At 34.9% G+C, this 8,307-nt stretch overlaps 1 protein-coding gene across 3 annotated transcripts in view; it reads right to left on the bottom strand.

The window, feature by feature from the left end:
* LOC107158800 (UDP-glucuronosyltransferase 2B15-like) overlaps positions 1–6,960 on the bottom strand; it is a 115,309-nt gene extending 108,349 nt beyond the window's left edge. For all 3 annotated transcript variants that reach the window (XR_007341452.1, XM_048785748.1, XM_048785749.1), the window contains exon 1: positions 6,956–6,960. The gene's annotated coding sequence lies outside the window, so the exon portion shown is untranslated. The remainder of the gene's footprint in view (positions 1–6,955) is intronic.
* Positions 6,961–8,307: the final 1,347 nt, after the last annotated feature.

The following is an 8,307-nucleotide window of genomic DNA, read 5'->3' as shown; positions in this document are numbered from 1 at the left end:
TATATATATATATATATATATATATATATATATATATATATTATATATATATATAAATTCTCTCTCTCTCTCTTTAAATAAATAAATAAATAAATAAATAAATAAATAAATAAATCAAGCTTCAGGACAGCTCCTTCACTCTAGGCCTCCAGCTCCTCAATGGCTGGAGAGAGAGAGCTAGCACCTTTGGAAGTAAACTTTTACTGGAGGGATCCTCATTCTTTAGAAAGTTACATACAAAAAAGGTCAAGAGGGGCAAGGTTACAACGACAGGTAAGGTAATTTGACCCCTGGGGCTGTGGGAGGCCACACCTACACATGATGACACATTCAGCTGTTTGGAGGATGGGGGAAGGATCTAGGGCCACTATGAAAGTGACCAGATCACTAGGAAAGTGACAGACAGAGCCTCTACCAGTCACTGGAAGGAAAATGCTAGTCATTCAGCATGATGGCCCCCTACATTCCAAATTATTCAGAAATCAACATCCTATCTGAGATGGGGGAAGCTGGTTGCTCCAGCCATATTAAAAGCCAAGCAGGCACCTGGCTGTGCACAATGCCTTCCTCATCTCTAGGCTCACTCCTGGGACAGGGCTGGGGTGGCCCAGGTCTGGCAGATCCGTGGTTTGTAGAAAACTGAAGTAGGAAGGCTGGTCCCTGGGTGGCCTGTGGACCCCAGAACCAACTGGAGGAGGGAACAAAGGCCCAGGCCCCCCACAACCAGCCTTGAGGGCCCCCTGTTCCTGGGGTAAAGGAAATGCTTGGACCCCAGGGGTAGGAAAGCAGTGCTCCCTCCCAGCTTTAGCTGCGCTCTGGGTTCTGCCCAAATACCTCCAGGTCTTTGTATTTGATCAGCCTGGGCTTCCCCCAGGATCCAATGGCTTTGGGGAGTAGTTTCCAGACTCACCAGGGATTAACCTGTTAGCCTGCTCTGTGTGTGTGTGTGTGTGTGTGTGTGTGTGTGTGTGTTCGTGCTCCCACATGTACATACACATTTTTTAATGGAAGTCGGGCAGAAATGAGATATAGTTTTCTCTCACATTGCTGTTTCCTGCTCAGAAATTAAAATATTTGGCATATTACCTAAGGAATTTCCTCATATTTTCCTTGGAAATTTTAATTTGCTAAATTATTACAAACTAGACTAATTTGGCAACGTTTTCATGGATACAGCAAGATCAATAAATTTTGGAGCTACAATAGTTGTTCACATTTATACCTCTTACTTTTAGACCTTTAAACAAAAACCAAAAGGAGTTCATTCTACAGTGTTTGTTTTAAGATTTTTTTTTAAATTGTGAATGCCATGACAAAACTAGAATGCCATGAAAGATAGTCTCTTCTCATTTCTATACAGAAAGTGGTGCTAGAACTGTTCATAATTCCACACCTACATAACTATGTAACGACATTCAGTGAGGTTTATCATTGTTATTTTAGAAATGAAATTTACAATAGCATTAAATAAATGTGTAATGTCTTAGAGAAATTCTAAGGTCTTCAATTGGCAGGATTATGTTATCCTGGAATGACTAATGAGTGATGGCCACAGGGTTCTAAATAACCATGCAATGTAAGCCTTACTTAAATCTTTGTGAGATTGATCACTGATTCCCTTTTACTGTATTACCTGTACAAATTTCTCTGATTTCAAATATTCATTCAAACTTGCCTTCAAATGAGGAAAGTTTTGACTTCATGCTACCAACTGAAATTGTAACTCATCTAGTATTTCACAAGCGAGAGTGATTCTACTTCTTCCTAAATGTGTAGTACTAACTCAAAATAATGTACATGCATCATATTCTTTTTTTCACCATGAATACCATTTTGCTACTTAAGTCTTACATAAAAGCAGCTATGTCATAAGAAGGAGATAGAAGTTCTTTGTTCTACTCCTTCAGTGTATATCCAGGAAAGAATTTGACATTGTACACATAGTGTGTTTCAAGTATTTTAGCCAGCCATTCACCACAGGGACCAATGGCACCTGAAAGCAGGATATTCTTAGTTGATTTTTGTTGCTATAATTAACTACTTTGATATATTTATTGAATGAAAATTTTTTTTCTCAGACTTCTGAGGCTAGGAAGTCCAAGAGCCAGTCACTGGCAAAATTTTTGTTCAGTGGTCTGTGCTTTCACTAAGAACACAGCAGTCCTCCAGAGAGGAGGAATGCTTTGTCCTCATGTGGCAGATGATGGAAGGACAATCTAGTTTTGATTTGCATTTTCTTGATGGCTAAAGATGCTGAATATTTTTTCATATATGTGTTGGCCATTTTTACTTCTTTTGAGAAGTGTCTGTTCAGCTCATTTGCCCAGTTATTGCTTTAAATATGATGCAGTTCCATTTGTCAAATTTTCTTATAACTTTCTGAGCTATACGGATCCTATTCAGAAAGCTATTGCCTGTGTCTATATCATGGAATGTCCTTCTTTATTTTCTTTTAGTAGATTCAAGATTTCATGAATCTTGACTCATTCATTTCATGGATGATCTCATGCCTGGGTCATTCCTCCATTTTGAGTTGATTTTTTATAAGATGAGATATAGGGATCTAGTTTTAGTCTTCTATGATGGATATATATGGCTTTCCCAGCAAGATTAGTTAAAGAAACTGTCTTTTCTCCAATGTATGTTTTTGGCAATTTTGACAGGAATTAGGTAACAATAGCCTCATGGGTTTATTTCTTGGTTTTCTGTTCTATTCCATTGGTCTAGGTGTCTGTTTTCATGTTGTACCGTGCTGCTTTTGTTACTAGGCTTGCTCTTTTTGCTCAGGATTGCTTGGGTTGTCCAGGGTATCTACTGCTTTCATATGAATTTTAGGATTATTTTTCTACTTCTGTGAACATGAACATAAGAGTTCTTTGTATTTTCTAGTATCTTCCTTAATTTTATTTCTTCCATTGTAGAACACATGCCCAATACACTTTTTAAAAATCATATATTTATTTATATTTTTAGTTGGCTTGTTTATTTATATTTTCATGCATTTGTGAAAAAATCTCCAATTTCTCCTTAGCATGGGATATAGGAAAAATTAAAATTTGTATAGTAGATAGTTTGTTGAGATCAAAGAAAATGGAACATGAAAGTCTCAGAAGACCACCTTAGGGTCCATCAGGACAAGTTCATCGAGAACTTCCTTAAAAATGACCATTGAGCACAGTAGCACTTTTCCATCACTATCAGAGTTGAAGTAATAGTTCAGCACATTTTTAATTGTGTTGTTTTGTTATGTTTGAGTTTCAAGCTTTCTTTACATATTTATAAGTCCAGTATTATCCAATATATGATTTAGAACTATATTGTGCAATCTTGTGATTTGTTTTTGCATTTTCTTGATGATATCTTTTTATGAATGAAACTTTTAATATATTAATGAAGTCAAATTTATCGATTTTATTTGGTTGTTTTTGCTTTTAGTGTCATATCAATGATGAAATAAGAAAACAAAAAGATTTAACTATATTTTCCTTAAGATCTATATACATTGTATGTACAAAATGTATACTTCATATACTTCCTTTTGAAATTTGTTAATAGAACAAGAAGAAGTACACATTCTTCCTCCATCTTATAATTGTGGATTATTTTTACTGTGCTTTATTGTGTGGATTAGAATTGGAGTTTGAGCCAGGTAGAGTAGTGTATGCCTGGTCACCCAGGAGGCCTAGGCAAGAGGATTGCAAGTTTGAGGCCAGCCTTGATAACTTAGAGGGACCTATCTAAAAACAAAAAATAAAAAAAGGTGGTTATGCAGCTTAGTGATAAAATATCCTAGTTTCTGATCCCAGTAACCAAGAGAAAAAAATAAAAAATAAAATAAAATAGTTGAAGTCTGGATTTATTTACATTCAGACTGAAAAACTACTTTTAGTATTTTTTGTAAGGTAGACTTGCTAGAAATAAATTATCTGTATTTATTTGTTTGTAAATGTCTTTATTTCTTATTTTGGAAAAAATAGTTTTATAGTATATAGGATTTCTTTTCAACAGAGATCTTTCATTGTTTTGAATATGACATACTAGCCTCTCATGGATCCAGAGTTTATGATATATGATAAGTCAGCAGTTAATGTTTTTGGAGTGCCTCATATGTCATGAAGTGTCTTTCTCTTGCTACTTCACAATTTTCTCTCTTTACTCATTACCTTTTACTTTGATGTGTCTGTGATTGGACCTCTGTGTGTATCTTACTTGGAATTCATTGTACTTCTGGATTTTATAAATCAATGTCTTTCATCATACATTGAAAGTTTTCAAGTATTTTTTAAAAAGTATTTTCTCAGATCATTCTCTTTTCTTCTTGTATTCTCCACTTCAGACACGTTGGTGTGCTTAAATGTGCTTCATAATTCTGTAGGGCTCACTAATTTTTCTTCATGTTTTTAATCTCTCTGTTCTTTGGGTCATATAATCACTGTTTACCAACTTGCCATGTTGAATGACTCTTATCAGCTGCTATTTCAGATCTACAATTGGGTTCCTCATAATGAACTTTTTAATTTCAATATAGTAATTTTCAATTTTAATATATATTGTTTTGATTCTTTTAAAGGAATAGAATAACTATCACTTTTTGTATCTTCAGTATTAGATGTGATTATTTTTCCCCTGTAAATATATATATTTTTTTGCATTACAATTCTTAATTATTACAACTTCTTTTATTCTTGGGAGCTGGTCCAGGGAACTCCTCATGCTGCCACATGAAAATTGGCTGGTAAAATTTTCCTGTAAAATATCTCTAATTCCTATATATATTGAAGGGAAAAAAAAACAATTAGGGAGATAAGAGTAAAAATTTAAACATTAGGAAGTTGCAATTTAAGAAAAAAGAGGACATGTGAAAATTAAGGGAAGAAATCCTTTTGAAGTCATAGCCCTGTGTATCTGATTTTGGGGGGTTTTGTTTGTTTAATTACTTAATAAGCAGTAGAATGACCCCAGTAGATAATACTGAGTTGCCATGACTGGAGGCTGGGGAAAGTACTGAATAGACATCTTTTTGTGGTGATGCAAATGCTTTTTATCCAGTATATTGTAATAGTTGCACAACACTGTGAATTATTGAATATCACTTATTTAACTTAAAATGTAAAATTTTATTTTTTACTTTATTATTTAAAAAAAAAATAAATGGCCATATTTGCCCCAGAGGCCCCAATTTGTTATTCATAGCTTGTACCATAAATTGTTTCCTACATATTCAAAATAGAAAACACTCTCATTTTTATTGTTTACATCTGAAACAACAACATTATTATTATTATTATTTGGTACTATGAATTGAACCCAGGGGTGCTTAACTACTGAGTCATATCCCCAGCATTTTTTTGCATTTTACTTAGACACAGGGTCTGACTAAGTTACTTAGAGCCTTGCTAAGTGGCTGAGGCTGGGTTTGAACTCATGATCCTCCTGCCTCATCTTTCAAGCCACTGGTGTTACAATGTCCACCACTGCACCTGAATTAAACACGTTATTTTTCATAACATTTTAAGTAATTTAGGTGAAAACTACAATCATTGTGGAAATTTTAATTTGCTATGTTGAAGGACTGTTCTTAAGGCTTTACCAAGTTAAGACATCTGTCACACATTTTCTGAAACCATTGAGACAGGCAATGAAGTTACCTCAACTCCATTTCACTGGTGGAAAAGATGACACAGAGGATAGGTTGGTGAACCTCACATGGATCTGTAGTGGAATTGCAAGGATGTGAATCCAAGGTATGTGCTCCAGGTTTAACCACCATGCTTTCTGGGTTCCAGTTATTTTCAAAATATAGCAAGTATAGTTTCCATTTTTGTAGGTCTCTATCCATTTTATATTATCACAAATGCATACTTTAAAAAGTTTGGAAATATTGTTTTAGTTACCCATCACTTTATAACAAGCTGTCTTCAACTATCCTTAAGACATCAATAATCATTTAAGTATAACTGTTGAAATCTTGGTGTGGGCTGGGGTCATTGATGTGGTTCTTGCATAGGGTTTCTCAGGTGGTTTCAGTCTTATGATTGCTGGGACTGTTATCTTATGAAAATCATTCACTCATATACCTGGTGAATGTTATCTGGATAACCGTGACTTTTCAGGCATATTTTTTGTAACTCTCCATCAAATCATCATTGATCAGCAGGACTTTTGAGTATGGCACAGGGCTTCAGAATGTCTCAAGAGAGAAAGAGAGAGACAGAGATAGATTTAAACAAAGAGAAAGAGAAAATAGCTTTTTCTTATTGAGCTTTTGAAGTTAAGCTATGTTATAATCAGATGTTGTGTTGATTAAGAGAGCCACACAACTCTACCAAGTGGAAGAGGAGGGAACACATATGATGAAAAGACTGTAAATGAATGTAAATTCCCATCTCAAGACCCCTCACAAATGGGAAGCTCTCTTAGATTTTATAACATGAAGTCAATAATGTTGTCTCTTGATCCAAATGTGGGTACACAAATGCATTTACTTTATGAAAATGTCATCAAGTTGTACACTTAATGTTGTGTACTTTTTATATGTATGTTATATTGCAAAGAAAGCTTACATTTAAAGAAAATCCACAAATATTATCATGGGGTGGCTAGCACCTTGCCAGAGAATTCTTTCCTGCTCAGAGGGATAATCCTCCTAAGAAATTAAAAGTTTGTGATAATTAAAGAACAAAAGACAAAGTTGGAAAGGTAGTTTCAAAAAGTTGGAGCCCCTGATAGATCCAGTCCACAGAGGACCTGGAGCTAGAAAATGGCTCCTGGTTTTTTTTGTTTGTTTGTTTGTGTTTTTTTAAGGGGGTACACTAAATCAGGAATAAGGTTACAGGATGGAGTCTGGCTTTGTGATGTTTTGTAGTCAGCAGGTTGATTGGCATCTTGGCAGGTCACACCCAACTCAGAGAGGCTGTGCACAGCAGGTCACTCCATCTCCAGTGCTGTGTGGGACATGGGAAGAGCTGAATAGGGCTCACAGTGTGTCTGGGCAGTCAACCAGAGGAAATGTACACTGGAAGTTCCCAGACACCTGATTCTCCTATTCATTAGGCTTCCAAGGAGGACACTCCACACACAGCCCTCGGATAGCTCTCAGCAAAATATAAAGGATTGAATTATTCAGTGGAAGTCATTAAGCCGCTGTAAATATTGACATTAACACAGTAAAATCAATAAAGTTATTTGAACTCAGAATTTCATGAATATCATAATTTTAATAAACATTGTAATGTATTTATTCATATATATTTTAAATATGAAATGGGTGTGTCAAAAAACAAGCCCTGCATGGATCAAATATTTATGTTCCAGATTCTTGGTCATTTGAAATATTCTAAATGACACTGAAGAATTGACAATATATCAGTTCTTGGAACCTGCTATCATGAATCAATTTGCTTATTTCACCAATTTTTTTTTAACTTACATAACATATAAAACATTATTGTGAAAAGTTTAGCACTGTAAAAGTACATAGGGTAATATTTAGAATTCCAATCCTTGATATTTTGTGTATTCTTCAGGACTAACTCCCCTGTACTTCCACAGTTTTCATATATTTTACTTGCTTCTGAAGATATACATATATACATATATATCTACTGGAGTTTTAACCAGGGATTCTTTACTACTGAGCCTTTTTGTTATAATCCTACTGTCTCCTGAGCCTCTGTGATTACAGGAATTCATCACAGGTTATTTTTATTTTTCTGGAAGTTGACATGTTGGTGCTAATTTGACAAGGAGAACTTTCAATGATATTGCCTCTAATCTATTAATTCCTTGTAATTGCTGTATTTTCTGTATCCCTTCATGTAGCTATAAGTTCATTGACTTGTAACCATTTGTGCAGTTGGAAATGTCCATACATTCAAATGCTCGTGTGCAAGTACTTTTTCCATGACAGATGTTAGATGCAGAATTCTAGGATGACACAGAATATTTAAATTTTACATAAAAAGATTTTATCACATCACAGGGCCTCAGAAATAACTCTCATAGCCTTCTAAAGTTTGAAAGTCTTCTCTGGTTAAACAATTTATTGACTCAATTTCTATTTCTCAAAACAACAGCAGATGAGGTAGAGAGGGAAGATGAGAGGGGAGGGGAGGGGGGATAGTAGGGGATAGGAAAGGCAGCAGAATACAACAGTCACTAATATGGCGTTATGTAAAAATTGTGAATGTGTAACTGATGTGATTCTGCAATTTGTATTTGGGGTAAAAATGGGAGTTCATAACTCACTTGAATCAAATGTATGAAAGATGATATGTCATAAGCTTTGTAATGTTTTGAACAACCAAT

The sequence above is a fragment of the Marmota marmota genome, unplaced genomic scaffold (assembly GCF_001458135.2).
Source record: "Marmota marmota marmota unplaced genomic scaffold, marMar, whole genome shotgun sequence".
Classification (NCBI taxonomy): Eukaryota; Metazoa; Chordata; class Mammalia; order Rodentia; family Sciuridae; genus Marmota; species Marmota marmota.
Note: the sequence above shows the minus strand (reverse complement) of the source record. Positions and strands in the feature narration are given on the sequence as shown.